An 8,180-nucleotide genomic window follows, 5' to 3' on the forward strand; every position below is an offset into this window, starting at 1 on the left:
GCGTTATTTAAGTCGCAAAGACTATTTTCGTGCAGTATTTGACGGAACGCACGCTAATGAACGCATCGCGCACAAATAGTCGCCGCGTGCGAAAAAACGCACACCATATTAGCAATACACGGCATTACTTTCGTAAAACTACTATTAAGAAAATGCCCATTTCCATGCAAACTGGAGGCTGCATCACTCTAGGGCCAACACAGACTTGAATAAATCCCACTGCAAAGTCCATATTTTATTGCCAAAAGCTCATGAACTGTACTTTTCTATAATTACCGCCTGCCCCAAGTAGGTGTTAATTTTCGCACAGACAAATGCGATATTTAGCGCATCTAAGGGGGAGATTTACCAAGACCCAAACGCTTGGAGCGTATTCGCGCCGTTTTTTTCGCAGTGAAGATCAATTCATTTGGTTCGGGTGCTTGGAGCTCCGAACCCGTAGCCCAAGGGAGCAAACTCAAATCTCTGAAGAAAGCGGCTCGCAAAGCACTATGATCAGCCAGAAAATGAATAAAACTCGAACTTTATTTACATTCTTAAAAACCCAGAACGCCTGACGCGTCTCGTGCGTGCCCGCACTTAATCATAGGCATGCATTCTGAGACAGTAACATGCTATATAAAGCCTATCAATTAATGACATCACTTTTTTTTTTCTTCTCTTTATGTGTATAAAAATATATTTGATATTAATTGTTATGTTCCCTCAAAGTGACGTTGCCAGAGAATTGTATATGTCATGTTAGTCTATCTTTCTTTATTTTGTTCTGTTTCATTTTTATACACATAAAGAGAAGAAAAAAAAATGTGATGTCATTAATTGATAGGCTTTATATAGCATGTTACTGTCTCAGAATGCATGCCTATGATTAAGTGCGGGTACGCACAAAACGCGTCAGGCGTTCTGGGTTTTTAAGAATGTAAATAAAGTTCGAGTTTTATTCATTTTCTGGCTGACCATAGTGCTTTGCGAGCCGCTTTCTTCAGAGATGGGACTAGGACCATCAATCTTTGTGATAAAGCTTGGTAAATGCGTTTTTGCTACACTTATGTTGTTACCACAATAGGATTTTGTACTCAGATGTGTATAGTGCTGAATAGGGATGTAGCGAACCTCAAAAAAAAAGTTTGCGAACCTGTTCGCGAACTTCCGCCGAAAATTGCGAATATTCGCGAACTTTGCGAACCCCATAGACTTCAATGGGAAGGCGAACTTTAAAACCTAGAAAAGCCATTTCTGGCCAGAAAACTGATTTTAAAGTTGTTTAAAGGGTGCCACGACCTGGACAGTGGCATGCAGGAGGGGGATCAAGGGCAAAAACCTCTGAAAAATTGACACACGCCGTTTTTCGAAATGATCGGTAATTTTGCGACTTTTTCGTATTTTCCGGCGCTTTCGTAAAGTTATCGTAAGTTTTGCGACTTTTTCGGAGCATTCGTAACGTTATCGTAAGTTTTGCGACTTTTTCGGAGCATTCGTAACGTTATCGTAAGTTTTGCGACTTTTTCGGAGCATTCGTAACGTTATCGTAAGTTTTGCGACTTTTTCGGAGCATTCGTAACGTTATCGTAAGTTTTGCGACTTTTACGGAGCATTCGTAAAGTTATCGTAAGTTTTGCGACTTTTTCGGAGCATTCGTAACGTTATCGTAAGTTTTGTGACTTTTTCGGAGCATTCGTAACGTTATCGTAAGTTTTGCGATTTTTTCAGTGCCGGCGAACCCAAATTGCGAACATCACGAAAAGTTCGCGAATTTGCGGACTTGCGAACACCCGATGTTCGCGCGAATTAGTTCGCCGGCGAACAGTTCGCTACATCTCTAGTGCTGAAATTACACCTAAGGAATACTACAGCAATTTCCACAATCGTCACATTTCAGTACTCTTAAAGAATTCACAGAAGATCCCTTTCAGCTCATCCAAGGGGCTGAATCTCAATACCAACTGGTTATACCTTGCCCTGAATGCTGATGCAGCTTCATCATAATCATTGCCCTCTTGGGGTATCTCTCTCTGTGATCTTTGGGCTTGCAGGATATAGCAGTGAGAATGTGTGTCTCACAGTGTGTATATAATTGCAAGAGATTTCCCACAATCAGGCTAAAATACATGCAGTGATTATTGTATTTAAATTTGCTAAGCAGCCATTACTTTGACTATGTTGCTTGGCAATCATTGAGAAGTAAGTGTTTCAGGTCTTTTTCTGTTGATCTGTTCCAGGGTCTTATGACTGCATGTTTATTAATCCTGCAGCCCTGGGCCCTCCATTTTATCTGACAGTATTGGTATTTGCCCCTGATGGAGTTCTGTAGTCTATTGGGCCTCAGTTAAGCAATCTTCAGCCATTGATACCCTGTTTTCTGCTCCTGCCATGAGTTTGGCTTGCAGTTTGTAGGAGGATGTTATTCAGCATCTCTTGTACCCCAGATTTTTTTTTTTTTTTTTAAAGTGGGTCTAATGCCTGTGCTAAGACACTGGCTGAGAAATATTCTGTGGCAGTTCATGAACTTGGAGGAGTTTTAGACTAAAGCTACAATGGGCTGTTTCATGGCCTGCATATAAATGCTGACCGAGAAACAGGCAAATCGCCTCACCTCAATCTGCTCTGGTGTCTGCTCTAGAAAGCAATGTGTTGGCCTGTGTGAAAAAACCTTAGTGTGGTTCCTCCATAAATTGGAGAATAATGTCAGTATGGTATATACCCAACTTCCAGGCTGTGTAAACCACTTTTTAACGTGAGCAAAATAAATGGAAGGTATAACTAAAATGCATTTTGCCTCTTCTCGTAATATAAAACTATCTAACAACTAGCTAACGTTGTTAACTTACCGTATATACTCGAGTATAAGCCGAGTTTTTCAGCACAAAAAATGTGCTGAAAAACTCAGCCCCGGCTTATACTCGAGTTATACGCTGACACTGCTGACATACCGCTCCCCATACTGCTCACAGTACCGCTGCGTCTTCTCTCTGAGCTGGCAGGTGTAACGGAGGACGCAGCGGGGGGGCCGGGTCAATTCACAGGGGGAGGGGGCGCACGAATGCAACTAACCGCTCAGCAAAGAGAGGACACAAGAAATAATATGGAAAGAATCACCCGTGAATAGTTTTCATTCGAATCATCCGTGAACTGAACGCCACTGAACTGAATCATACGTGAACTGAAGGCGCACATTCGGCGCTCTCTGACTGTGCACGAATCATCCCAGTACCGCTCTGATATTGCTGACATGCTGACAACGTGAACTGAAGGCGCACATTCGGCGCTCTCTGACTGTGCGCGAATCATCCCAGTACCGCTCTGATATTGCTGACATGCTGACATTCGCGCACCCTCCTCCCCCGCAAATGTCAGCATGTCAGCAATATCAGAGCGGTACTGGGATGATTCGCGCACAGTCAGAGAGCGCCGAATGTGCGCCTTCAGTTCACGTATGACTCAGTTCAGTGGCGTTCAGTTCACGGATGATTCGAATGAAAACTATTCACGTATGATTCTTTCCATATTCTGTCGTGTCCTCTCTTTGCTGAGTATTTACGTGATAAGCAAATCGAGAGCAAGGAACATGTTTTGGATCAAAGATTGGCAGAAATGACAGTGAAGTGTCTCCACAAATCATGACGCAGCTGGGAGCGGTACTGGGAGTCGTATGAGGAGGGGTACGGTATGGAAGCTGCCTCTGTCTGCAAAAGTAATTTCTTTCTATCACCCCCTATTGTGGCCAGCTCTAATAATCCTAATACCATCCCACATACTTGCTAGGGATTATGGTGGTGTTTATTGGTTTTAGTGGCATTGGTTTTAGTATCAGGTACAGAATAATAGTTCTTCTGTTTAATTTTTAAACTTTCCTCTGCCCTACATATGCCTTCCGCAGGGATATTTAACTAAAGAAGCAATGCTGTATTCTCATGTAGAGTGTGTCCTGCAGTTTCTAAAAATTCAAAATTAGAATGGAGATTACTATGAACATATGGATATTAACATAACATCATACATCAGTGGCTGTGCCCATAACATCCTTTGTAAGCATAAATGATGCACACTTCATCCCATGGCACAACAGTCATTTGGATATTCAATTAACAACCTCAGCCATATTAAGGGATTCCTGGAAACTGCAATTTACCACAGCACAACAATTTCAAGTTTGATCAATATATATTTATGTTCTCTCCCAGCAGTGCAGTGTAGTAAGACATTTATTTGTAAATGACATAATGAAAAAGGACAAACCTTTCCCACCCTAGGCTTATACTCGAGTCAATAAGTTTTTCCAGTTTTCTTAGGTAAAATTAGGTACCTCGGCTTATATTCGGATCGGCTTATACTCGAGTATATACGGTAAATAGAGATAATGAGCTCTGTATAAACAGCCCCCTCCCTTCATTCGTTTTTAATTTTTATTGTGTTTCTATGACTGGGAACAACTTGATTACTCTGATGATGCACACTTATTTTAAAATTGTGATGAAACCATTCTTCTAGTGACTATATTATCAGGAAAATTATCTAAACAAAGCATCTTTGAGAAATAGGAGAGTATACTTGTTTTCCCCCACAGGGATAGCATGATATTGATTTCAGGAACACTTGAGTTCCTAGTAACAATACCTTTATAAAGAAGGCAAATAAAAAGTCTCCCTGGCTTTATTTATAGACCAGTTCTTCTGTCATCCGGGAGTTCCTTAATGAGATGATTTCATTTCTGAGCACACAGTGTTCCATTTACTAGTAAAACAAAGGTAAATATATAAATAAAGCCAGTAAGGGCCATTTGATAAATTTAGACAATTTCTTTGCTTTTTTTTGCGCAGCTCTGTCATCAAATCATTTCCAGTGCCCTTCAGTAATAGTATTTTTGTGCAAAGTTACTGTTCATAGGTTTTCTCTGATTCACTAAAATGACTGAATAATTGCAATTGCAGTGCAAGTTTGGCTAAACAAATGTATTGGGAAGCATTATATCAGTGGTTTTCAGAACACCTTACTTTCAATGAGTACAAGAACAGCAAAATAAATTAATATTTATATGTCAGAAGTCAGAACCTGTAGCCAGAATACATTTTAGGAAGTTTCTTATTAAAAAAAATAATTTAAAGACACGAGGGCACCCACTCTGTTTAGAAGAAGGGAGGTTCCATTTAAATATTCAGAAAGGATTTTTTACTGTGAGAGCTGTGAAGTTGTGGAATTCCCTCCCTGAATCAGTCGTGCTGGCTGATACATTATATAACTTTAAGAAGGGGCTGGATGGATTGTTAGCAAGTGAGGGAATACAGGGTTATGGGAGATAGCTCTCAGTACAAGTTGATCCAGGGACTTGTCCGATTGCCATCTTGGAGTCAGGAAGGAATTTTTTCCAAATTAGAGCGAGACTTCTGATGGGTTTTGGAGAATGTCCACTGGCTCTGCAAGATTGACTAAGTGTTGTGCTGACTACTTGCCCCGACTACTTGCCACTGTCTACTCTTGTTTGTAATGCAGCATTAGGGGCTAAAATGGGCACAACACTGTGCCTAATAAATAGAATACATTCAGCGCTTGTCCTTGCCTGCCTCTACCTATACATTCACCTGGTGCAGGCGCGTCTGTTGTACCTTGTACTGTGTATAAAGGAAAAGGACTAGGAGCAGTTTAAAATACAACAAAAGGAAGCCCTGTACCTAACACCTGCTTCTACCAGATAAGTACAGGGCTCCAGTTGAGAATAACATGCAACTGAAAGGCTTGATATGCACACCCATACCAGTGTACCCTAAGCACGTGCCTCTTCTGTCTACCCCTAGTTCCGGCCTTGCTTTATACCAAAGTTATATTTTTTGCAGTTTTCACATTTTTTTCAGAGATGCAAAATGCAGCAAATTGTCTCATCACTAGCGATAAAGCTTGCTTATCATCTTGTTTATTGAGAGATGTTTCATTGAAAGGTTATTATTGGTAAAGCCCAGATAGTATGGGGATATATATTTCCTGTCGCCAGAGCTATAAATATTATCTGTATGGTTGTGTATTTAATGAAAAATAAAATGAAAGGAAGCCTGAGACTGAGCTCTCTGCTTGACACAGATAGGCAACTAAAAGGTTGCTACATTTACAGATCTACAACTATCATTCCCCCAGCAACACAACAGATGCATTGACTCTGTGATATATTAGTGATTTATAGTTTTGTTATAACTGGAGTGTTAACTATTGCTACACCAATTCTACCAGACAAACACTGGAAACTGTGCTGCTTATATGAAGGCAGTTAGGAAGAATGTGGAAAACACTTTTTATTTAAAAAAAGAATGGTTCTTGGAATAACTGAAAATACTATCTGAGCAAGGCATGAGAAACACTAATGTCTGCCATCTAATTCCACATAACTATGCTACTGACTTAAAGCAGGTGGTTGTGATGTAAATGGATGTAAAGAAATGCATTCACTTTTATCTTGGTCAGAGGTTTCTAATCCATTTGAATGCTTGAGAATATAAATATTTACATTCCTGCATTTGTGTTGTAATGTCAAAAACCCAAGAGGCGATCAGTCTCAGGACTTGCACTCTATCATTTTGTCCATCTGAGAACCTCTTGGGTTTGTTGCTGTGCTTCTGCCTGTTTGTGAATCACTTGTTCTGAAAAAAATTACTTGTTAAATATCAAGCTAAAGATGTCGATTTTTGGTTTACTTGATGTAAGCATGTACTCACTGCATCTGATCAGAAGGGATTGTTATAGAGCAGTGTGTTAGACGCTCTGTTAACACTGAAACTCTTATTATAATACACAAAGGGACTGCATAGTGAGCCAGGGAAGTTTGTGGAGATAGATGCTTTGAGGCAGTGCTGTCCAACTTATTACATGTATTGGGCCATTTGTTTCTCATATAGCATATTTGAGGGCTAGATTAAATTAAAATGATGATGTTATATAGTGAAGTCTATGGAGCCTTTGAGCAGACTGGGGGCTATAAAAATCCTTTGGAGGGCCACATCCAGCCTACGGGCCTCAAGTTGGGCAGCCCTGCTTTGAGGGATGCAGTGAATAGTAATTCTGAAAACTAGGAGTTTGTGCGCAAACTGGATATATTTGCTTAATTTTTTGTATGTCGTGGGGCATTAAACCTAAAGTTGGTGCTGAATTGCTACTATGTGTTCAGGCAGCATTAAACTTATGGTTGGGGATGTGTTTATACTGATGTGTGTTATGGGGGGCCTTTAACATGGTGGCTCTGAGTTATTTACACTTAAACAGAAAGTAAGCACTGCATTTATACTGCTGTATATTTTGTTTGTAAGCATGGGTCAAAAAGGGTACTAGTACAACAGGGTGGGTATCATTTCTAATCTAATCTTTTTTCTTTAAAATGCATTTACAGTTTTGAACTGGTCTGTTTTGAATGGAAACTGGAAATCTACTTCCCAAAAATCTGCTGAAGTGGTCTGTACTTTCATCAACAGAGCATCATCATTCATCAACATCTGTACTTTCATCAACACAGCAATCTGGTCTTGCTGGTTGCTATGGCTTACAGCCTATGTGTCTATTTGCCCAGTGTTTATGAATGAGCCATGTGCCACAAGGGTGACTAATGCTGGCCATACATGTAAAGATCTGCTTATTTAGCGAGGATGCCATATAAACAGATCTTTTACTGATATGCCTACCTTAAGGGCCAAATGATTGCCCTAATGGGAGTTTTGGTCAGCTATTGGTGAGGGAGGACAGTTAAGAGGGCCCCATACATGGTCTGTCAGCAGCTTTTATTAGCCAATGTATGGCTAATACTTACTTGTCAAGCTTGGCCCTGGCAAGGTAAGCAGCACAATTAAATTTGTGCTTGCCACCAGTATGTGGATAAAAAGCTCAGCGTGTCCCCACCAGATAGTGCATGCAACTGGAAAAACACACATGTATAGCATCTGTGTAAAGGCAGCAACTAGGGGCCTTGCAAAGCATATTCTTAGGGTCAAGATGTCCACAGTCTTATAGCTTCTTCTTAAAAAGAATCACCATTATTTATATATATATAAAAAAAATAGAAACAGACATTTATTTTAGGCACTTTATTTCCCTAAAAGTTATTTTAGTAAAAATATTCAGGAAATAAATTTTATGCATGGATAATTGCAGTTCTTTACACAAATTCATTAAAAAAACAGTGAGAAAATGCACATCTTATATTCATATAT

This window comes from Xenopus tropicalis, chromosome 2, assembly GCF_000004195.4.
Source record: "Xenopus tropicalis strain Nigerian chromosome 2, UCB_Xtro_10.0, whole genome shotgun sequence".
Taxonomy (NCBI): Eukaryota; Metazoa; Chordata; class Amphibia; order Anura; family Pipidae; genus Xenopus; species Xenopus tropicalis.